The 25,216-nt window shown below is 35.9% G+C and overlaps 1 protein-coding gene and 1 long non-coding RNA gene across 3 annotated transcripts in view; both read left to right on the top strand.

Annotated features, from left to right (window-relative positions):
* Nucleotides 1-25,216, top strand: part of Nup205 (nuclear pore complex protein Nup205) — a 273,611-nt gene that overhangs the window by 210,257 nt on the left and 38,138 nt on the right. The window lies entirely within an intron of this gene.
* LOC141399843 (uncharacterized) lies at nt 14,168-15,014 on the top strand. Its single transcript, XR_012411997.1, has 2 exons — nt 14,168-14,617; nt 14,683-15,014. It is a non-coding gene; the product is annotated as an uncharacterized lncRNA (long non-coding RNA).

Genomic DNA, 25,216 nt, shown 5'->3' with positions numbered 1-25,216 from the left:
CAGCCGTTTTAACATTTCTTCTTCCATTGTTAGAGTTATACTGTAAAATTTGAGTTATTGTTACAATATATATAGAACCCCATCCTAACCCAACCTAACCTGAACCCAACCCCACCTGAACCCAACCTAACCTGAACCCAACCCAACCTAACCTAACCTGAACCCAACCTAACCTGAACCCAACCCATCCTAACCTGAATCCAACCCAACCCAACCTGAACCCAACCCAACCTGAACCCAACCCCAACTGAACCCAACACAACCTGAACTCAACCCAACCTGAACCCAACCCAATGTGAACCCAGCCTCAACCCAGCCTCAACCCAACCTGAACCTTCCCTGATCCCAACCTGAACCCAACCCAATCTGAACCCAACCTAATCTGAACCCAACCTGAACCTTACCATGAATTCAGGAAGACTGGATAGAGATTTTTTCGAACTTGAGCTAACTTATTTCTTATTCCAAATTGTGATAATATGAAAAATGTAATGTCAAGCAATATAAATATGAAATTCACAATCTTTGGGAATTATTTGGATAGATGGCATGTTTAATCATCACCACGATTAAACATGCTGTTAAACAGAAGATTATTCAATATCTTTGTTAAGCGCAGACATCAAGCATAATCATTTGTCCAGTCTTTTTGGCATGAAATGACTGCGCAAAGCCCCTTAACCCTATTCACATCAGTGATCCCTTTGCATTGTGATGAAATGGAGTATATTTCTGTCAGCGGTTTATTGGAAATTCCAAAAACAAAAAACCATCCTATGTCATGGATAATAGATTCCATCGTGAAGATGAACGCTTACAAACGTTTGAAAATTAGCCCTTGGATTTTTTAGATATCAATGAATTGGTCCTTTCTGGTATGAGGTGGAAATTGGTTTTTAGGAACATGAAGATAAACCTTACATGAACATCATCGTTGGTCACCTAATTACACATTATTGACGAGGCATACAATAATTGTCGGTATGTTGGAAAGTATTCTTCTTGCTTATGATATTTTTGGAGTAAACAATAATTCCAGCTTCCATAACATCTGATATACCACAACATCTGCTGGATAAATAGACATTAAGAAATTTTTCTATTAAATATCAGATGCAAATTTATGCAAAATTTGCTATATCAACGAATGCAGTACATTGTTTTTATATTGTGGACATATTTTTGATCTTTGTCAAGTGAACCTCTTCTGGTAGAAAATGTTCCATGTGTTGCTAGCCATTTATTGATGAAGTTATATGTAGTTTATTTCTCCTCAATCCTAAATACAACCACTTTTGTTTACATTTGATTAAATGTAACCAAATTGTATACGTTCTTGTTAACAAAAAACCCGATCATCAAGCTTAACTCTAAACGAGAAAATTAATAAAAATCATTAAAACTGATCAAGCTTAACTCTAAACGAGAAAGTTAATAGAAATCATTAAAAATGATCTTCGCTCTAACAGACAAAATTTAAAATAAAAAAATCTAATTATTGGGTCCATGTATCGATCTCCAACCCGCTAACATCGAGTATAGAGAGCATAACAAATGGTGACCATTGATATTTACTCCTGGTTGAAGTCATGCAATATCTGAGACTCTCTCATTCCTATTTACTTAAACTCAAATTAAATTAAGTTACGAAATTTCCAAGCCTTAAACGCTTACATATACATTGACTTGTATTTTGGGGACTTTTCCCAATTCTCTATCTATTTCATCTCCCTCTCTCACGTATACGGGAGGTAAAAATATGCAACATTGTATCATATTTTGTTCCCATATATACTGGAGGTAAATTATGCAACTTTGTTTAATATTTTGCCTTGCTTATATTTTTACGCTTACATATACATTGATTACATTAACGTAAAAATCTGGGGGACTTTTCCAATTCTCTGTCTATCGCTCCCTCTCTCACATATATAGGATGCTAAATATGCAACATTGTTTCATATTTTGCTTCCCACACATACTGGAGATAAAATATCCAACTTTGTTTCATATTTTGCCTTGTCTAAATTTAAACGCTTATATGTGTATGTGTATGTTTTTGATGACAATAATGTTATACTCTCACTCATACATATGATTTAATTTAGACTTACTCTAAATTTGGTTCAGCCTAACATTTTGGATGTTATTTTTGTGGTTTTGACCTACTGTGCCGTGCATTTAAGCTCCGTTAATAATATGTGACGTGTTAAGTTCTGATGTAATTATTTAGATGAATCAAAGTATTGATTGTATTCCAGCATCAAAATCCGCCCTCAACCCAATCCCCACCTCACACTTGAACCCCCTCTCTCATCATTTGATGATCAACCTGCATAACATATACAAAATGTGTAATATCCACAAGGGCAAGAATTCCAAAGAATAAAGGAATATTCTTGTAGCATTGAAAACTGCAGATTTGTTTACATTTGTTAAATGTAAACAAATTGCCTAAATGCTCGTTGACAAAAAATCAAATTTTTGGTCAATGTATCGATCACCAGAACGCTAACATGGAATATAACAAAGGAGAGAATTTGTACGAATCATTTCATGGTCACTTTATGTTTAATCTTGGGTTTTTGTTGCAATATGAGAAACTCTGACATTCATCTCAACTCATAGCGTTATGAAATTCAAAAGACGAACGAACCTGACCATCATCAATAATTTCACAAACTTGTGAAATTAATTGGGTATACATTGAATCTTATTTAAGATTATTTGCTTTTTATACGAAAACTGTAGTGTGCTAAAACATGAATTTCACAATATTGTGAAATTAATTGGGCATACATATATTAAGTTATGAACATGAATGAACATGCTCACAGAGAGACTGGCGGACGGACGGAAAAATCCACTTTGATTACGATCATGATTCGGCATGCTTACGGACAGACATATATTGAAATGTATTTTGTTTACATTAGCGATCAAATGTGGTTCTCTCTCAACTTCTCGGTCTGGCTCCTTCCCACACATATACAGGTTAAATGAGGTTCTCTCCTCAAATCTCGGTCTCGCTCTCTGTAGCACATATACAGGAGGTAAAATATGCAACATTGTTTCATATTTTGCTTCACACATACAAGAGGTAAAATATGCAACTTTGTTTCATATTTTGCTTCACACATACAGGAGGTAAAATTTGCAACTTTGTTTCACATTTTGCTTCACACATACAAGAGGTAAAATTTGCAACTTTGTTTCATATTTTGCTTCACACATACAGGAGGTAAAATATGCAACATTGTTTCATATTTTGCCTCGCTTATATTTAAACGCTTACATATGTATGTATGTATGTATGTATTCTTGATTATATTATCGAAAAAATGTGGGTCTCTCTCACATATATACAGGTTAAGTGTGGTTCTCTATCAACTTCTCGGTTTGGATCTGATTAAATGCGGTTCTCTCCTCAAATTTTGGTCTCGCTCTCTTCATCATATATACAGGAGGTAAAATAAGCAACATTGTTTCATATTTTGCTTCACACAAACAGGAGGTAAAATATGCAACATTGTTTCATATTTTGCCGCGCTTATATTTAAACGCTTACATATGTATGTATGTATTCTTGATTATATTATCGAAAAAATGTGGGTCTCTCTCAAATTCTCGAGCTCTCTCCCCCTCATCCGTTCATATAGGTGGCTTAGCCTATCATATTTCTTGTAATTTTTTGTTGTTTTAACCCACTGTGCAGTTAAATTTAACCCTCGCTCTCCAAATACTCTCTTACTCTCTCTCTCTCACACACACACTCTCTCTCTCTCACACACACACACACACACACTCTCACACACACACACACACAGACAGGAGGTAAAAAGGTATCAAATTACTGATCTGGAACCGCCATTACCCCTCTACTCTTACGCTTTCTCGTGAACATTATCAGTTCGGTCTTGGTTGGGTTTACTCCAAGGCCATTGGCCTTAGCCCAGCGCGACAGCGACGATAATGCTCCTTGCATAAGCTCCGAAATGGTTGACCGAAACTTACCGGAAATCAGTAGTACAACGTCGTCCGCATACGCGACAACTTTTATACCTTGATTGTCCAGGTCCGTCAAAATATTGTTTATAACAAGTAGCCACAGTAGCGGTGAGAGCACCCCTCCTTGGGGGGTGCCTCTAGTTACTGTTTTCCTAATTTTTGTCTCCCCAATGCTGGAGTTTATAATTCTGCTTTCTAGCATATTATTTATCCAGCAAGTTAGAGGTTCAGGTGTGTTAACTTTCTTAAGTGAGAGTTTTATGGACTCAAGTTCTACGTTGTTAAAGGCTCCTTCTATGTCCAGAAAGGCAGCCAAGGTAAAGTTTGACTTTTTCATATTCCTCTCAATGAAGCCAACCACCTCATGCAAGGCAGACTCCACAGATTTGCCTTTAATATAGGCGTGTTGTGAGCTGCTTATAGAGGCGGTGTCTACATGGCTCCTTATCTCCAGATCGATCAGTCTCTCGAGAGTCTTAAGGAGAAAGGATGATAAACTAATGGGTCTGTAGTCCTTTCGTGCAGAGTGACTAGGTTTTCCCGCTTTGGGAATGTAAGTAACTTTTACCTCTTTCCACAGACCCGGTACATATGAGAGAGTCAAACACGCCCTATAGATCTCCTCCAGGATTAGATATAAAAGCGGCGCTGCAAATTGAAGCATCGCCGGCGTTATACCATCCGGTCCAGGTGACTTATATGGCTTGAAAGTGTTGACAGCCCATTTAATCTTATTTCTGTCAACCACCTTATCAATGAGATCCAAATCCCTAGGCTCTTGAATTTGGAGGTCGTCACATTCATTATTGACGGTGTCCGCATCCTTTCAGCCTGGGAAGTGGGTCTCTGCCAGGAGGTTAAGAGTCTCGGTAGCAGAGTCAGTCCACGCACCATCTTGCTTCTTGATACTTCCAATGGATTTAGGGTCCTTGGAAAGTATCCTACGAAACCTAGCTGCATCGTTGTTGTTGTAGCAGCATAAAAACCTACATAGAACCGTAGGTTTGATGCTGGGTTGGCAGCCCCTGGCCGAAACACTATGGTTTCGGGTCAATCCGGTACGAAAGAACCCGCTGCCGTGGGATTGAGCTGCATCGTTGACTCCTTCTACTGACTCGCAGAAGTTCACCCAAGATTTTTTCTTAGCTCGCTTGATCTCACTCTTGTATTTATTGAAACTCACCTTGTAGGAGTCCCAATCAATGTCGAGTTTAGTCTCATGAGCCCTGTTATACAGTCGCCTGGTAGTTTTTCTAAGCTCGCCAAGTTCCTTGTTCCACCACAATGGCTGAGATTTCTTCCCAGGATAGGTTAGTGGACAGGATTCCTTATGGCAACGGAGAAGAACGTCTGTAAGATTTTTTACGGTCCCATTAAGATCCTCAGCTGTTTCCACATTAATGTTAAGCGCCAGTTGAGAACTCGTTAGTTCCGTGTACTTATCCCAGTTTGTTCTTCGCGGGTTCCTATAAGGCATTTGGCGACCCCGTCCAAAATGACATCAAAGGATATCTTCATATGATCCGAGAAGGAACATTCTTTAGATACCCTCCAATTACATAGAGGTCGATGACCTCCTCCCTATCCCTAATTTTAAAGGTTGGATCATTACCCCTGTTACATATTCGTAAATTATATGATAAAATAAAGTCGAATATAGACTCACCCCTTTTGTTGCTGTCCTTGCTGCCCCATTGGAAATGGTGAGCGTTTGCGTCGCATCCCAGGATCACGTTACAGGTACCCATCATATCACCGAGCAACCGTCGGACATCCAAGTTTGGTGGGTCTGGGGCCTCAAAAGGCATGTATACGGATGACAGCAGTGTGGCCATCCCCGTACCATGCTCCAGCCTAACCGTGCACATGTCACCGTTGCTGTTATTAGATAAAAAGATTAGATTTAAGCTCTTTTTACCTATTATACAAGTCCTCATCTTGTCCCCCTCGGACGCGGCGAAGATGTCGAAATTGGCATTGCTTAGTCCAGAAACCTTATTTTTATAGATATAAGGCTCCTGGACTAAGACAATGTCTACTTCAGAGGTCGTGAGGGACAAGAGTAGATCAGCGGCGGCGGCTTTGCAATGATGCAGATTGATCTGCAAAATGCGCAGCCTTTGCCGCTTCCCTACCCTTACTGAGTTTCGTGGGGTGGACTCAGTCGAAACCGAACCCATCCTGAACCGAAATTCAGTTTTCCCTCACGTTCTCTAAGATATAACTCCCCAGGGGGTCTACCGCCACTCTTGCAACCAAACCACCAGTCCAGCCCGATGTAGTGAGGTTGGGATTTTGCAATCTAAGCATCTTCAGCAGGAGCTCCTTATCCACAGTAGGTGGGGGAATCCACGCTGAAAGAACCTTCCTGGATGGAATATCAGTTAGGGAGACCGCCGCAAGATCAGCTCCTTCCCACAGAGCGCCAAAGCCCTCAACTGTCCGAACAAGAAAGTCTCGTGACTTCTTGTTCAGACCGTTAATAACTTTGACACCCTTTCGTAAGAAGGCGCTGCCAAATTGTCGGTCTTCCTGATCTTCCGGTCCAGAAACTATGGCAGAACGAAGACCAATTTCAAAAAGAAACCAGTGGGGTCAGCTCTGTCGATGATTGCCAAATGAAGGTCTTTATCATCTGCCACTGTAACTGGTCTACTGTATGGCTTCTTGCGTCCTTGGCCGCGCGCCTTGGGGTTAACTTTTCCAGAGGAGGTGGATGCCTTCTCTATACTCGGTTGCTTCCCCTTGGTTGTACGCTCAACAGCCGCCGCATACGAGGTTGATGGTTCAACCAGCTGAGAAGTCATCGTCTTCTTTGGTGAAGGCTGTGGACCCTCGGAGGAACGAACGCGCTTCACAGATTTATTCTGCGGGGCATTGTTCGTTCCTCCAGAAGACGACGTTTCCTTAGCTGGTCTAACCATCTTCCTATTGAGACCAGCATTTCCAGCCGCTTCACCCTTGCCTTTCGGAGCAGAATCGGGCTTTGAGGACTCTGCCTTCACCGGTCGGTCATCACTAGGGGTGCCTGTAGGTTTGGGGGTGCACTCAATAGCCTTTTCCTTTACCTGTCGGTTTGGGTTAAGCTTCTGAATAGGTTTCGGCATAGCACATTTGCCAGAGGCAGTAGGCTTAGGCGGCTCCACTACTTTATCCGGGAGGAAGATCCGTTCCACCTGGAGCTCGCGATGAAATTCATACGGGTAAGTTCTCTCGTACTTCCTTATGAATTTTAGCTTACCCCTGGACCTCCCTCGCCGAATGCAAGTTCGCATCTCTCCCTACGAACTTGCGAAGATAGGATACAGCACGTTTGTAGTGCTTCGCATCCGATGCTTCTCGTGCAGATGCAACTTTCGAGTCGCTGCCCGTTGTCGGGGTCTCGTTAGATTCCCCGTTGTCGGACATCATTTCTGTTGCAGTCTGCCTTTGAAGCCTATTGTCGGCAGGTGCCGACACAGCACCAGTCGGAATCGGACTTGCATCCGGTTGGGTATCAGGGTTCGCACTCCCTTTGTTAGAGTCACAACAACCTTCCTGTGTAGACTTGGCCGGGATCACCGTGGTGTCCAGCTCATAGTTCTGAGGGTCCCGTGAAGGTCGTCCCCGCCCACAACTGCGGTCCTGTCTGCCGTAGACTGGCTTTCACCAGCCCTGGCTAAAACATGTTCCTGTTGAATTGCAGGGTCGTCATCTAATTTGGGGGTTGGAATTGATGTACTTGTAGCAGGTACAGCTGTAGTTGCCAAGGCATCCACACCTAGAACAGCCGGATCACAATCACTTGATCTCGACGACACATGGCTTGTGGTCACACCAACGCTTGCTGCCGGTACTGGGTTATTAACTCCCTGCACCGTAACTTTATTTCTCTTATTCTTTCACCCATTTTAGTTAATTTATTTAAGGGAACTACCCCGATCCAATTTCTGGTCCACGGGGGTCCCCAGGGTCTTCACAATGTGCGGGGTCGGGTCCGGCTTTGGTTGCCCAAGGACGGCTCCGACTCTACACAATGCAGTGACCCCCTTCCCATCCGCCACCCGGGAAGACGAGCCTGGTAGGAGAATGGCAAACTCCCCCAGGTTGTTTCATCTTACAAAAGCTTTTCTATTATCTTCTCATCACCAGTTGAGATTTCGACATGGAATCCAACAGCACTCCTTTAAGAATTTCTAGTTCGTGAACCTACATTTAATTTGTAATTTTGTAATTTTATAACAAAAATTTTGGAAATGTATACCCTTTTGTTTTGATGTCGCTACATGTAGGGATGTACAAATCGACTTGTTTGTTTCTAGTGATCTGTACAAATGATTCAAATGCTGATGAAAAGATCGGATTTTTCACGACTTCCTTTGCATGGATTTAAATGCTAATGAAAAGATTGGATCTTTCACGACTTGCTTTGAACCAATGCAAAATATGCCATGAAATCACGTCATCGCATAGAACCCCTTCCTTCAAATTCTGCTGGGTATCGACCCTTTTTTATCTTTACTATTTTTAACCTGCAAAGCGTTACTTAACCCCAAAAAGTGGTAAAACTGGAAACAATTTTTAAGAGAGAGGGAGAGGAGAGAGATACAATGCATTTCTCTTCTACCACAGGGTACCAGACAAATTTCTTCGGGTAAAAATGGTAGAACTGATTTTTCGACATTTGTTTGACGATTATTTGACAATGAAGAAAAAAATGAACAAAAACAGAAGAAAAAAGCGAATGCTGACAAAATAAAATTAAAAACTGTGAAATAAAAGAAGGAAAGTGAATTTTTATGTTTCTTTTTGACATTGCTACCAGTTCTGCCATTTTTTCGTTCCTTTACTTTTCTGGTAAAACTGGTCGTGAGAAAGCAATTTTGAGCAATTTTAACAGTTTTCTCTTTACCACTTTTACCATTAAAAAAGTAAAGGAACAAAGCCAATTTGTGCAAATTATAATAATGCTTATAATGCAGTATTTTGAAACTTACCCGATACAGATTTCCTTCAAAATTATTCTCCATTTAAAGGAACCCAAAATTTTTTTGAAAGTCTTCCATATCTTCCGCGAGATGTTAGCGTGTATTCGGGAAGTGATTACAATAATAAACGTGCGTTTTCGCCCGAATTTTACCTAAAATAGATGAATAACTCCGACCTATTTTTCCTACATTGTCTTCAACTAACTCACAAAATAAATTTGAAAAATATTTTTTTCTTACAATCATTTTTTAAATTTGCTCAGCATATTTTTTGTTTTTATAATATAATATGCGAACCGTTATGCTGAAAACAGATACAACGTTTGATTAAAGTTTTGTGTCGTTTTGGCCGTTTTTACACTGTTGGGCATGATGCCGAAAAATTCAAATTCATTTGAAATATATGCCGACAAACAGATAAACACTGGACTTTGGTATCGTCGTCGCCCTGTTGTTGTTGTTTTTTTTTCTCGACGCCCAACTCAAAACTTTAATCAAACGTTGTATCTGTTTTCAGCTTTAAACAGACAGGTAGAGTTTTGGTTTCATTTGAATCTCCGCGATGTTTAGATTACGTAAATATATTTTTTAAATATTGTTTGTTTTAGTTGAAGATTCAATCATATGATTGCTTAAGTCTGGAGTATTCCCCCATTGGCTTAACTTCATCACTTTCCTCTTTGCAGAGAAAAATATTTACAAAACGCACTGACAGCTGATCGCTACCAATATCATGCTTTCATCCCGGCGAAGGGAATTATCAGTTGGCTTTTCAGTTTTTGAAATGATGATTTTTTTAGTGAAAACCTGAACTCTTTAAGCATCGAGTATTCTCATGTTAATGAGAATGATGCTCACGTTTCGGCTTTCCCAAAAAACACCAGAACAAAATATTTGCAAGCTGACAGCACGATTCAACTAAGAAATCATCGATTTCTGTTAAGTTGAAATAACATCACCACAGTTACCTGTGAGTATGTCTTTGGAATTTTATTTACAAATGGGTCGATTCCGTATTGCGACGCGAGTCATGTCGCGTCGTCAATCGTCTCCGCGACAAAATTTAAAAATTGTACTACGTAAAGCGATAGAAAATAATCGCCGATAACAAGTTATCGGTGATGTAGCGGAGCGTTTTTGTTTTGATTTGAATAAATTAGAAAAAAAAGTTGTACACAAAAGTTGTAGTTTTCTAAAATGATAAGCTCAGTGGAACTATTTTTTGATGACAGTGAAAAAATATAGTTAACGTAGCATCTATCAAGCGACACTTAAGATATAAATCGAATCGTTTAGAATTTCCATCAGTATTGTGAGTATGTTTGGTTTCCAACATTCATCAAAATAATTTTTATTTTTTTAGGTTTAAAGCCTATTTTCGGCTTCCAAAAGACGCTGTTATTTATATAGTAGATTCATTAAAAAATTACTTTAAAAACCCACAGATCAACAGCAATACAGCCACTTCTTAAAGTGAGTGCTTTCAAAAATCCGATGGCAATGACTTTAACCTCGTGGTGGCTCAGCCCACATTGTCAAAGGTATTAAGTAATGTTCTGGTTAATAGAGGAAAAACTGCGTGAAATTTATATTGTTTCCAAATTAACAGAAGAGGAAAAGCGTCAAAATAAAAACTATTTTTATTCAAAAACAAATTTCCCGGGCGTTTTCGGATGCGTTGACGGAACACACCTACATATAATGGGACCAAAGAAAGATGTTCGCCATTTATATCAGAATAGACATTTTTGAGACATGTTTTTCTTTAGTTTGGATTTAAAATGGGTCCATACTCTGTGCCATTCATCTGGTGTACGCACACAACTCTGTGGTTTTCCTACATAACGACATAAGTCTAAAAATCAAAATTTTCAGGAGAGCGAAAACAAAAATGTTTTGTAATATTCTCTACATGCCGATGATTTTGTTTTGGTTTTTTCTTACATACGGATAGAGCATGCCAAAAACAATCGTTATGAATAAAAAAATCTAAATTTTTTTTATAAATGTACTTTTTATTAAATTTTTTTAAAAACATATCTTAGCGTGTGTGTCTTATTTTTTCAGAAAATGACATATTTATATTTATGTTGTATTCTATGAAAAAGAGCGGAGGAAAATGGATAACACATGTACAATTGTGTTGTTTTTCTGTGAATATTTTTTTACAAATTATTACCCAATCTTAATACAAATAAAACACATTTGTTAAAAACTTGAATTAAAAAAATTTATTTCAAAGTGACGGAAAAAAACTGAAATAAAACCAAAAAAATTTTCATATTTTAGAAATGGAACGTTATTATAAGTTATTAATTATCGACATATAGTACGCTTTTAGCGTTTGGTGACACTTTAAGACTTTTATAGAAATCATGTTATACATCGGGGATTATTGGCAGTAAATCAATCAAATCTTTATTTTTTCAGGCGAAATAGAAATTTCTTCATTATTTTTCTGCTCTGGATTGTAATCCATTACGGTGTTATATGTGATTTTACTACTTTAACGAGTAAATGAATGATCGGCCTTTCTTGCTGTGAGGCTTCCATCTCCGTTTTCATTAAATCTACGTTTGAGAGTATCTATGTTTGAGAGTAAACGACATAAAAAACGGAAAATGAAGATAAAAGAGCATGCAAAAGAGCACATCCAGTTTTACGTGGTTTTCTCTTGAAAGAGAATCAACAAATATTTTAATTATTATACATACAAAACGGCCTATGTCACATTGTGTTCTTTTTTATGAATATGTGTGCGATATACTGCAGCAAATGTCGATATAATAAGTTTATTATGACAATTATTTTGTAAACAGACCCACTTACGTAGTTTTGCCAAAAAATATATCAGAAACGGTACATTTTTTTCAAATACGGAGTAGTGATATGGAAAGCTCTCAGAAAGTACAACTACGTGGTGCCAATAACTCAAAATTTACATAACTCGACTTATGTCGTTATGTAGGAAAACCACAGAACTATTTTATTGCTCCGCAACATCCTTCCACACCTCATCAGAAGTGGCTTTAGTTTCGCCAAAAAGTCTTGACTCCACGTTTGGGTGGGCTCCCATTTTTTCAAGCAGCATTTTAAATTGCTGTTTTGTAGTAATTTTAACCAATATAAGTACTGAAATACCTTAAATAAAATAAATAAAAATGTTACTTACGTTTCAATTTTTCGTTTTTATTCGTTTGTAAAAATGCACGGCGAAAATTTTGTTGTCGCCGGAAAATGAACTTTATGGCGATAGAATTTGACGTCGTCGGGCGACTTTTGTCGTACGTAATGGAAAAATTGCAACTGGCAACGTGACACGACTCGCGTCGCAATACGGAATCGACCCAAAAATTCCCTTTTGCGCGTGCCTTCGCTGTTTTTTGTTTGTTTTGTTTTAGTTGAAGATTCAATCATATGATTGCTTAAGTCTGGAGTATTCCCCCATTGGCTTAACTTCATCACTTTCCTCTTTGCAGAGAAAAATGTTTACAAAACGCACTGACAGCTTGCAAAATTTACTGATCGCTACCAATATCATGATTTCATCCCGGCGAAGGGAATTATCAATTGGCTTTTCAGTTTTTGAAATGATGATTTTTTTAGTGAAAACCTGAACTCTTTAAGCATCGAGTATTCTCATGTTAATGAGAATGATGCTCACGTTTCGGCTTTCCCAAAAAAAAAACACCAGAACAAAATATTTGCAAGCTGACAGCACGATTCAACTAAGAAATCATCGATTTCTGTTAAGTTGAAATAACATCAGCACAGTTACCTGTGAGGATGTCGTTGGAATTTATTTTTAAGGTGCATAAATAGGTTGAATTTTATTAAAACATGTCGCAAACTATAAATTGTTTTAATTCTTTCCTATTTTCCGCCAAAATTTATAAGTTTTTTACTAAAGTTTTGGGACCTCAGTAATCATATAGTACCTAGGAAGCAATTAATGACAGTGTTTCTCAATATAATGAATAGCGTTTTTAAGATTGTTTCTTATGATCAGAATTGAAACCGCCATAACTTTTGCGCGCAATAACCGAAATAAGTATCTCGAACAGATTTGAGAATGGGAATTTTTTCTCAATCCATGTACCAAAAATCGTTCATGTAGCTTGAAAAATTTGTTTTAATATTTTTCCAATGGAAAACTAAAAAAAATTGTCTTCCTCATGTAAACGTAAAATCGTATGAAAAGCAAGTTGTGTCAACGTTTTATTATTGTTTTTTTTCGGTACGAGATGGAAACCATTTCTACACGATTTGCCATAAATTGAAATAAAATATATACCATCAGCCTTGTGCCAGAACCAGAGAGTTTATACTAATTTTTACGAAAAGCTCGCTTTTAACATAGTTGCAGTTGACCAACCGAACTAGAACTTTGCACAAATATCAGATTTGGATGGCAATACATTAAAAAAAATAATAATAAATCAATATAAATAAAAATCAAATGATTTGTTTAAGGTAATCACAGCCGATTCGATTATCAATCACTCTCTGTCCAATTTATAGGTTGCTCTTTTAAACATTTAGTTAGTGTTAGATGCCTTTGTAACCTCTTCTCTACTATTAAATATGGCAAGCCCTCATATTTGTTAGACACCTACACATTTTTAAATACCACTAGAAATTCTAATACTCTTATCGAAAGGTTTAATACTCCATATATGGACCATTCATTTCATAATACAGTTGTTCGTTTTTGGAATGTATTGCCTTCGTCACTAAAATTTTTTTCGATTAATCCTCACAGGTTTAAAAAAAGTCTTTACTTTCTTACTATCAAAGTATAACGTAGTTCTTTATTGTTTGAGTATCACTGGCACTCATTGCATGTAAATGTTAATGTATTTTAGGGAAATTTGCGTTAAAAATTCCTATCTCAATTTTACCCGCCTTGTCTAAGGTAGTTGACCAGACCAGAGAATGACTTCGATCACAAAAAATTTGATCACACTCATTCATTTACTCGATTTTTGTTCATAACGTTGTTGTGTTTGATCTGCATAGAATGATTGTTTTTAAATAGGCTCAAACAAAACGATCAGGTTTGATGGGTTTTATCCGCACACACAAAATGAGCGTTTGTGGTTGTGTGTTTTGTTCAGTAACAATTCCCTGTAGGAAGCATGGGGACATGTGTCGACATGTCACCACTTTGTCTACAATTATGCTGACAAAGTCAACACTTTGTCAACAGGTTGTCAACAATTGATACTTTTACCTTGATAAGAAGAAGCATTGTTTATAGTGAAAACTGATAGCCCAACGAAGCATCTTATTTTTTCTTCATTTTCTTAATTGTTTGGCATAAAATAATGTGTTTTTGTGAAAAATCAATAAAATATATAATTTTAATAACAAAGGAAAATAACAGACAAGTGAAAAAATGGACAATTCTATATCAAAATGCAGGTTCTGAGGCGGCTGACAACATTTGTGGTGAAACTTCGACTATTAGACATTTTATGGAATCTTTAGAGAAGATGACGAATATTGTCCCGTCTCGCTGAAAATGATGAACGCAACTTACATCTGATATTTGGACACGGCATAATAATGAGTTAGAATGTTGAAGGGTTATTTGGCAAAAATTGATTGCGAGATTTTTGCAATGTTTATACGGCTGTAATGTAAGAAAATTTAAGGACATTTTGTTTATGCTAATTTATACATGTTTATTCTTTTCAATTCTTAGATGTTATATCAATATTCAGCGAATCGCCTAATAAAAAGCGAAGTGCAGCAGAAGAGGAAATATTTTAAGCAGATAAATCACACCAATTCTTAGGCGATGATATTTCTGACAATGAAAACGATTTTTTTATTATTGGTTAGTCAGCCTTGAAAACATTGGCTTTATTTACTAATTTTGTGCTTATGTGTGGAATCTTGGGCTTAGCCCTTTATAAAGATAAAAAGACTGTAATACGCAATTTGTACTTTTTAGTATTTTCATAATTATATGTTATTTATTAATAAAATATACTACTTAAACAAAAGTATAAGTTCATCGTCTTATAAAACACACTATATAGCCTTTTAATCTATAAAAAGTTTCAAATAGGCCAAAAAACTTAATAATGAACAATTTGGTACCAATGTCTCCATATGACCCTTTATGTACTATTGACTCACTACCTCCAATGTCTCTATTGACTCACTACTTCCAATGTCTCTACTGACTTACTACCTCCAATGTCTATACTGACTCACTACCTCCAATGTCTCTATTGACTCACTACTTCCAATGTCTCTACTGACTTACTACCTCCAATGTCTATACTGACTCACTACCTTCAATGTCAACACATGGTTCCTCAGGAACTACTGACATACTAGTTCCATTGTCAGTACTGACTTTCGAATGACACGTTCATACAAAATGTCTATAGGAAATTACATTAGTTGTCTACAGTTTGTCAGTAGTACTGTTGACAATGTCAGTAGTAAGTCAGTATAGATTCACTATTGACATTTCCTACAGGGAATGCATGATACGACATATGACTCGTTGGTAAACGTTCATAAATATGAATTTCGTTTTCAATCGTGTTTGCTCTGGCTCAATGATTGTTCACGTGTTCGCTCAACTCAGTGATTTTTTTTAATTTCAGTAAATAGCTGTTCGTTTGTTGGTTTTTCTTTGTTGAAATGGAGGAAAACAGCGAAAGTGTTGCAAGTGGAAGATATACAGTTTCTGTCCATCGAAAGGGTCAAAGTTTTTGTGGAACATATTAACCGATATTTTAAAACTTATACCTATTAATTGAATTGCTTTTTTTAATACCATTTGTAACCTTGTTGTCATAAACTCAATTTTAATAAAATATTTACTTTAAATCACATTTTTGGGAGTCTGTATAGACATGAGTTTCATATAATTTAATGGAATTAATTTGTAATTAATTTTTAAAATCATATAATGAAAAAATTGACTGTTTGCAATGCAAATGAAGAATGATATGTCCATGTTCTTCAAGAATGTTGAATCTCAAATATTGGAATGCCGTAATGTAATCAAAAAAGTTGATTCTAATACTGATGCAAAATTGAGACAACTTCGACTGAGAACAATCTTTTGCATAGGAAAATAAATAGAGCTGACATTATCATCAGTGGTTTGCCCGAAAGATTGGATAATTTTATAGAGCCAGTTGTCAAGCTTGGAGAGTTTTATGACATACCAATTATTCGTCACGATATTAATTATGCGTGCTACATCAATCGAAAGAAATCTGTGTTTTAATAAAATTCAACGATGTCTTTATACGCGATAACATCATGAGGAAATATTTTAGTGGTCTTAGAACAAGAACTCCAATTGTATCTGATCTTGTAAATACTGGTTTGCCAGCTGAAGTTTCTGTTAACAAAAGCATTTATCTCAACGATCACTTCAAATCCTGTATTGCATCCTTACCAATCCCAATTCAAAATTGCGCATCTTAACTGCAGAAGTATAAAGCCACCAACAAAACTGGATGAGCTTAGAAGCATACTCAGGGATAGGGATTTTGATTTATTTGCTATTTGTGAAACATGGTTGTCTGCTGACATTTCTGATCGTGCTGTAAACATACCGGGCTACAAATTTATACGTAATGATCGAATCACTTCTGGTAGGGGCGGAAGAGTAGGAATATATGTTTTGAACGGAATAAAATATAAATCTGGGGTGATTTACGGATATTTGAAAACTATCATGGTGAACTTCTTGCTAGATATACCAATATTTTAATTTCTGGTGACTTCAACTGCAATCTTTTCAACTCTTGTAAGGCTAACTTGGTACGTTTACTTTGTGCTCTACTTGATTTGTCAGTAAGACATAATTGTCGGCCAACACATTTCGATTTATCTTCTCGGTCAACATCTCTTATTGACTTTTGGCTTGTCAGTGATATTAAATTGCTTTGCGTTATGGACCAGGTTCAGTGCCCTTCTATATCTGACCATGTCATGATTTTTGCTTGCTTGAGGAATACCATGACTTCCATAATATCGATTGGAGCAGATTACATGCGTTCATGTATGAATTTGACCAGCGTTCTTTTTTCCAAGCTGTAGATGTTGACACTAAATGTGCTGCGCTTGATTGTCTTTTTAAAAGCTTATTCACCTTCGTTCCTATTGCTAGGAAGAGTATCTCTTACTGTGATGACTCTTGGATGAAATGCAGGAAAGTTGTATTTTATAGATCGTTAAGGGACCAGGCATATTCCGCGTATTTATCTAACCAGTCTACCGATAACTGGAATTCTTACTGCAGACTTCGTAACAAAGCAAAAAGTACAATACGTAAAGAGAGAAGAATACATTTCGCTAAGCTTTTTTCCAGACTAAATTCGACAGGTTTATGGAAGGTCATTCATGCTTCTGGTTGTATGAATTCTGATGATTTTTGTTTTGATGAAGATATGAATGCTATCAATGAATCTTTTGCCATGTCTACGCAGAATGATGAAACTATTGATTTTGATGAAATTTTTGATTCTGATCATTCTCGATCTTTTAGGTGCATTGGAACAAGAATTATTAGAGGCTCTTTTTAAGGTTAAATCCAGACCCATCGGTATTGATGGAATCCCTATCCACTTCATTAAGCAAATTTTTCCCTTCATTGCGTCATTTGTACTAGATTTGGTGAATTCTATTTTAACGTCATCTACTTTCCCTTAAATCTGGAAAGCTGCCCGAGTGGCAGCTATACCCAAAACTAAAGTCATTCATGGACCTGATCTGGACCTTGAACTGGACCTCCTTGAATTCTTTAAAGGTCAATGCCTCCAAAACGAAAGCCAAGATTTTTTGCCCTTCCAATCGTTCGTTCGTGAATTTGAATCTTTTTCTTGGTAGTGTTCAACTGTGTGTTAATAGACATAAATATCTGGGTGTAGTTCTGGACACCAAATTGAATTTTAAGCCTCATATTGATGCCATCGCTGGTAGAGTCTGGGGCGCATTGCGGAGAATAAGATCCACTAATATGTTCTTGCCGCTTCGTGTGAGGAACAGTATAGCTCACTCGCTTTTAATGTCCCAAGTTTGTTTCGGGCACCTGTTGGAATAATATTTTGAAGTTGAGGCGTATAGTAAATACTATAGTACGGTTTGTTTACAACGTACCTAGGAGAAACCACATATCTAGTCATGTACAAAACTTTCTGTGTTGTTCATTCAAAAATTTTCGAAAATATCGTAATTTGATTTTGTTCTACAATGTTGTGAAGACTGGTACGCCTATTGCCTTGCGTTCTATGTTTATTTCTTCTAGATCCACCAGAAATCCTCAAGTTTTCATAAATCGTGTTGCTAGATCCGTGTACGCTAGATCTTTTGTTGTTAGAATAGCTCGCATGTGGAATGGTTTACCGCATGATTTGAAAATTTTTTCCCACTCTAACAACGTATTTCGTCTTAAATTGATGTCGTTTCTTAACTGATCTTTTGTCTCCTTGATTTGAGTGTTGGCAATATCTATCACTGGCATGACTTCTAATATTTCGTGTAGTTCTCACATTGTTTTCTTTATATGGATGGGGAGCCAACATGTATTTTGAGATCATTTTTATTCTGTATTTAATTAATATGAATTTATTATTATATAAGTATCAGGCGTATTTTTACCTTTGTAATATATTATTGGCCACATAGGCTACTTTATTACTGAATAAATAAATGAAAATGAAATGGATAAATGTTCTGAGTTTGAGTACAATCAAATCACTCACTTCACAACGAAAAATCAAAATAAATAATAATCATTCTGGAAGCATTTCATTTGAAGCAATCAAATATAAGTTCGTAAACAGAACAATCAAGCGAGCCACTCGATCGCGGACATCCAACATATTCAATTCTATTTAGATCACAACATTTTTTTGTTTGTGTGAGCGACTCGAATAAATAATTTACAGTCGATGGTTTGATTGAGTTGAATTAGTTTTTTGTTATGAGTGTTCAATCATACACAATTATTCGGGTACATGAGTATTTGATAATTTATTGTGCGGGTACTTATCAATTTATTTAAACTCATGACAATATTATAACAAGGATCGGATCTTTCACCACTTCAATTTCACTCATGAAAATTCGATGAAAAATATCGAATCTTTCACAACTTCAATGGCACTCATGAAAATTCGATGAAAAAGATCGGATCTTTCACGACTTCACTTGTACTCATGAAAATTCGATGAAAAGGATCGGATCTTTCATGACTCCTTTCGCACTCATGCAAAAGAACCAATGAAATCATGATTTTTCTGGGAAATTGTTGTAATGAGGAATTCGATCTAAGAACACCTAATTACATGAATTTTTTTAATGAAATTCACTCTAGTGTGTACCGAGGCTTAGCTCAGAATATTTCATGGTGGAAGGTATACAAAGTTCGGCCTGTTTATTATTTCTTTTTTATTTTATTTATTTATTTTTTTTTTTTTTTTTGTAAGCAGAAATCTTTTCTGCTATTTTGTGTTTGCGGACAACATATATTATAAAATTTCTCGACACTTGGTATCGACACTAAAAGACAGCGAATTCAATATCAAACACTAGAAAGCCATGTGATATGTCCCTTTGTCGAAATCGAATCTTGAAAATGGTAGCGATATATATACATACAATTGTAATTTAACAGTATTGTTTAATAGATGGCTGTAGACTTCATAGATATTATTTCTACTTATTTAAATAATGTGTTTTCAATAATTTCATTCTAATATTTTTGTTGGTCTCATCGATTATTTCCTTTGGCAATTCGTTTAGGGTTTTGGATAGACTGATTTAGGGTGTCCAAAAAACCGGTTTTTCCAAACAAAACGGTTTTCGGTTAACCGAAATTTTCAACTTTTTCAAAAACCGGTTATCGGTTTTCAAAAATTTTCAAAACCGGTTAACCGGTTTAAACCGGTTTTGTTAAATAGGTACAAATTGGCTCATAATTAATATATATTTGATTAAAAATGTGCGGCAAGGGGTAAATTAAGTATAACGATTTCGTTATTATATAATTATCTCATAATATCCTTGTTATTTGACAATAAACCTCGAAGTGAGGACAGCAAAATTAAGACCGAAATTCTGCCCTAAGGATAGTAAAAGCTCTTACAAATATAAAATTGTGTACCAACAGAATTAAGTTGACATTTTATTAAGTTCGGATTCTTCACCTTGCTTTGCCAACCTCAAATTATCGTGAAATGCCTGAAAATTCGGCGTCATTTGAATAATGACTAAGTTGGACCAAACATTCGTTTTAAATTCTAGCTACTATAGCTTTAGTTCAGTTCAGTGTATTAGTTCCAAGATGTATAAGTAACTTCATATAAACTAGCGTGTGATATCACGTATACGCAGAATTTTCATACAAATGGTGTGTACCATTGGAACTGCGTAGTGAACTAAATTGGCACAACTCTACATTTTACACAAAATATTTTCAAATTTAAAGGTATCAGACATTTAAAACTTTGCCGTACCTTGTGTTAGTTAAGTTTTGTTTACCTTCATGTATACAATTGTAATGAAATATTAAAAATATTACTATTTTTTAAAACCGGTTAACCGACACAAATAACCGGTTTTTACGGTTAACCGAAAATGTCGTTTTTGGCGAAAACCGGTTTCGGTTTTGTAACTCAAAACCGGGTAACCGGTTAACCGGTTTCGGTTTTGGACACCCTAGACTGATTGCTAGGGAGAACTTTCCATAATCGTTTTTGTATGCCGGTATTTTGAATTTGCCTTGAGATTTACTTCGCGTATTTCGGTCATGATTTATTTTCTGGGCCAGGTTATCATCATCCATGAATTCTTTTATTATTGATATTGAATATAGGTCAAGTATGTTAAGTATTCTTTGTTCTTTGTACATTTGTTTCGTTGACAATGTGTTAGGTAGTCTTTGGCTGTGTTGAGTGTTTGTATGGGTTTTCTTCAATAAAGACTTGACAATCCTGTTTTGACATGTTTGTAATAGCCTGCAGCTTCTTGCATTACCCCAAGCAGTGATTCCGTGTCGAAGGTGTAATTCGACTAAGGAGAAGTATGCTTGCTTTATAACGTGGTACGGCGCACAAGGTGATATAGTGCGTATGAGGTTTGGTTTAGCTTTTTTTGCAGGTATTGAGTGTGGGTCTTCCACTTAAAATTATCATCTAAGTGAACACCAAGGTATTTGTAGGTTTGTACCACTTCAAGAAGATTCTCGCATTCATCGCTGCTTTGCTGAGTTGTGTTGTTGTGGAGACATTTCATATCATGGAATTTTATTTTGATGTTTGCTTTTGGTATATTTCTTGGTCGGATATGCATTAGTTTAGTTTTAGTTGGGTTTATTATGAGACCACTATCGTGGCACCATCTTGTGGTAATGTTTAGTTCACTTTGAAGTGTATTGGCAGCAGTCTCCAGTGTTTTGTGAGAAACTATTATTGCTGTGTCGTCAGCGTATGTGTATGTTAAGCTGTTCTTCAGCTGTTGCACCATTTCATTTGAGTATATTATATACAATATTGGACCCAATTTAGAGCCTTGTGGTACTCCATATGTCGCGGCCATCTTGCTACTGTCAGTTTTGTCTATTCTTACAGAGAATGATCTGCACGAGAGGTAATCTGCAAACCATTTCAAAGTTGTTCCTCGTATTCCGCTTTTTGATAACATATCGATGAGCTTCTCATGGGGTAGTGTGTCGAAAGCTTTACTAAAGTCTATGAATAAAGCTATACAGTTGTCGTTTTTGCTCAGACATTGGTTTATGTGGTTCGAGAAATGTCCAAGGAGCTGGTTTATGTTTTTTCCTTTTTGGAATCCGTATTGGTTCTTACATATAATGTTGTATTTTATGAGAAAACCATTAAGTCTTCTAACCACTATTTCCTCCAGAACTTTCTCTATTGCTGGCAGTATAGCGATAGGTCTATAGTTATTGTAATCGGTCTTGTTGCCGTTTTTGAATATTGGTCTTATTATTGACTGTTTCATAATGTCAGGTATTAAGCCTTCTTCAATGCTTCCGTTGATAACTTTTGTGATGATCGGTGTAAGTACCTCAGCGTTGTTCTTTAGATCGAGTGATCTTATGTTATCAATTCCCGCACTCTTTGCAGTGTTGATGTTTTTTAGAATATAATAGATTTCTTCTCCAGTTGCTAGTTCCATAAACATAGAGTTCTGAATAGTTTTACTTACGTGTGTATGTAGTGTTACTGTTGAACATGGATGAATTATTTTTAAAATGTTTTCATTGAAGTTTATTGCGAATTTTTCTGTAATGTCTTTCAGTGTTTCATTCTTGAAGTTTCTTTTTATGTTTTCATCTATGTTTTCTGCTTTTTTTCCAGTGATTTTATTGATTAATTACCATGTGCCTCTTATATTGCTTCTATTTTCAATGAATTGTTGGTGAAAATGATTGTTTTTAGCTTTTATTATTGATTTATTTAATTTGTTATTAAAATTTTTATATATTTTTTCATTGATTGTATTATTCTTGTTTTGAGAGTATTTTTTATAAAGTTGATCTCTTATTTTGCAACATTTTAGTAGGGCTTCTAACCACGGGTATGGGTTTCTTTTCTTCAGTTTTGTTTGTGTTGATGTTGAAATTTTTGTATATTTGATTAAATTTATTACAAATGTTAGTAAATAGTTCATTGGTATTATTTGAGATATTCACAATTTCTTCCCAGTTTGTGTTATTTATTAGAAAATTTACTTTATTTGTATTTATTCTCAGACTTGTGATATTTTGGTGGGTTTGTTTGGATTTCTCCGTCGGTGTGTCTTCATTAATGCATCCAAATACCATGAAATGATCCGAAAGTTCACTTTTTATTACCGATGCGTGTGCTTGCGTTAGTCTTTTGTCCCACCTACAAATTAGATGATCGATGCATGTTTCTGTTTGATTTCTGTTGTCCTCACGAGTTGTGTTTGTGATCATACAATGTAATCCATTTGACGATAAAATGTTTAAGTAGTTGTTTGTTGTAGCGTTGCGTTTTTTGATGTCTATGTTTACATCTCCAACTAATATTAACTTGTGTTTTCGATCTATACTGTTTATTAAGTGCTCAATTTCTTGCAAAAATAGCTTGATGTTTTGGCTTGGCGGCCGATAGATTGGAATAATTATAACATTTACATTGTTTGATGTTTGTATTTCCAATTTCATTGTCTCTGCCGCTTTTGTTTCAGTTTGTGTTTGTTTATATTGTATGTCCTTTTTAATATATATCGCAATACCCCCACCTCGACCAGCTCTGTTAAGGAAAATCGAGTGGAAACCCTCAATGTTGTAGAATTGGTTTTCATCATCAGTGATATTAGTTTCACATAATATTATTATTTTTTTGATTTCGTTTATTATTTTCGAAATTGTAGCTATAAATGCCAAAAAGTTTTTTTCTCAAGGATCTGATATTTAGTTGTAAGATCGACATTTTAAATTTCATATAATTCATGTTTATGTCGTTAAAGCTGTGGATTATATCCTCAGTATAATTCATTTTTTTTTTTTGTACAAATGTTTAGGGTTTTTTGTTTTAGGTATAGAAAAGTTTTTAAATTGGATTTGAAAGAAAAAGTCTCTTTGATAGTTTTGTATTTATATTTATTTATTGTTTTACAAATATTTAGTTTACCAACTGTGTATCTTGGCTTTGATTTACAATAGATGGGGTTATGTTTTCAAGATCTGTTGAATTATTTATATTGGTAAATTTTGAAGTTTCGTTTTTGCGTCTGGCAACCCTGATCGAGGATAGACGTCATTTTTGTCGAAAAAGTTCTGCTCCCATAAAAAAGCGATTATTTACATTTAAACAATTGGCAAATTCGTTAAAGCATAATATAAACATAAATATCAAGTGACAGTTTATTTGTGCATGTTGAAGAATGGTGGGCAAACATCGAAAAAGTCTAAACATCAAAAAGAAAATAGAACATTGTTTACAATGCGAAACCGAAATTTTGGAGAGTGACGATATGTTGGTGTGCGATGTATGCAAAAAAAGTCTCCACTCACAGTGCACTCATTTAAATAAAGTGGAAGTAGACAGGCTATGGGAAGACAGATCTCTCACTTTTAAATATCATTACCAGGGCTTCGGAGTCGGAGTCTGGAGTCGGAGTCTGGAGTCGGAGTCTGGAGTCGGAGTCTAGCAAATTTTTCTGGAGTCGGAGTCGGAGTCTGGAGTCGTGAAAAAAAGCTCGACTCCGACTCCGGGCAAAATGTTTTTTTCTACATTTATCAAAAGAGTTTTTATTTTTTATGATAGAGAGATTAACTTTATTAAAATTTTGATAAATCGTTTATTCATTTTATAGGAAATCTATGAGTAAACTTGTAAGCAAAGGATTTATTATATTCAGTAATGTTCCATGACAATACAATTATAATTGCATCTTTCAATATGAATCGATTTCTTAATATACCATCACATTTATGACAAAACTTATATACACTCTGGAATACTACTTTTAGATCTCACCTATTTATACTTCACAATGTAATGTGGAAAAAGTATTATAAGTTTATTTTGTCCACAATTAAAAAAAACTGGCCTGGAGTCGGAGTCGGAGTCGAAGGAAAAATGGCTCGACTCCGAAACCCTGGTCATTACTGTGTGCCGAAGAACGATACCAAAGCAGACATGAAAATTTTGTTATCAGAAATGAGAGACATGAAAAAAACAATGAGTTTCATGTCATCTCAATATGATGAGATACTGAAGGGAGTGAAAAGAAATACAAAAACTATAATATGCTTGAGAAATGAGAACGCGACTCTGAAGGCAGATGTAAAGAAATTACAGTCAACTGTTACCTTTTTAAACGAATGTCGTGTACAAAAGGATTGTGTAATTAATGGAATTACAGCTGATGAAAAAACAAACCCAATGGATGTTGTTGTTGCAGTTGCAAATAAAATTGGAGCCGATATTGGCAATGATGATGTGGAGGATGCTTACTTTTTGAACAAAGGGAATAAAACTAAGCATAACGCTGTTGTTGTTAAGTTCAATAATAACAATAGCAAAGCTAAATTTATGAAGGAAAAGAAGAAGCTGAGAGAGAACCCCGATACAAAGAAAGTTTTCATAAACGACTTTATATCCAAAGAAACAATGGAAGTGTTTAAACATGCCAAATCTTTACGATCTGTTGGGTTCAAATTTGTTTACACAAGTGGAGGGAAGGTGTTTGCAAAGAAAGAA

This window comes from Musca autumnalis, unplaced genomic scaffold (assembly GCF_047663935.1).
Source record: "Musca autumnalis isolate F117 unplaced genomic scaffold, ASM4766393v1 scaffold_3, whole genome shotgun sequence".
Lineage (NCBI taxonomy): Eukaryota > Metazoa > Arthropoda > Insecta > Diptera > Muscidae > Musca > Musca autumnalis.
Note: the sequence above shows the minus strand (reverse complement) of the source record. Positions and strands in the feature narration are given on the sequence as shown.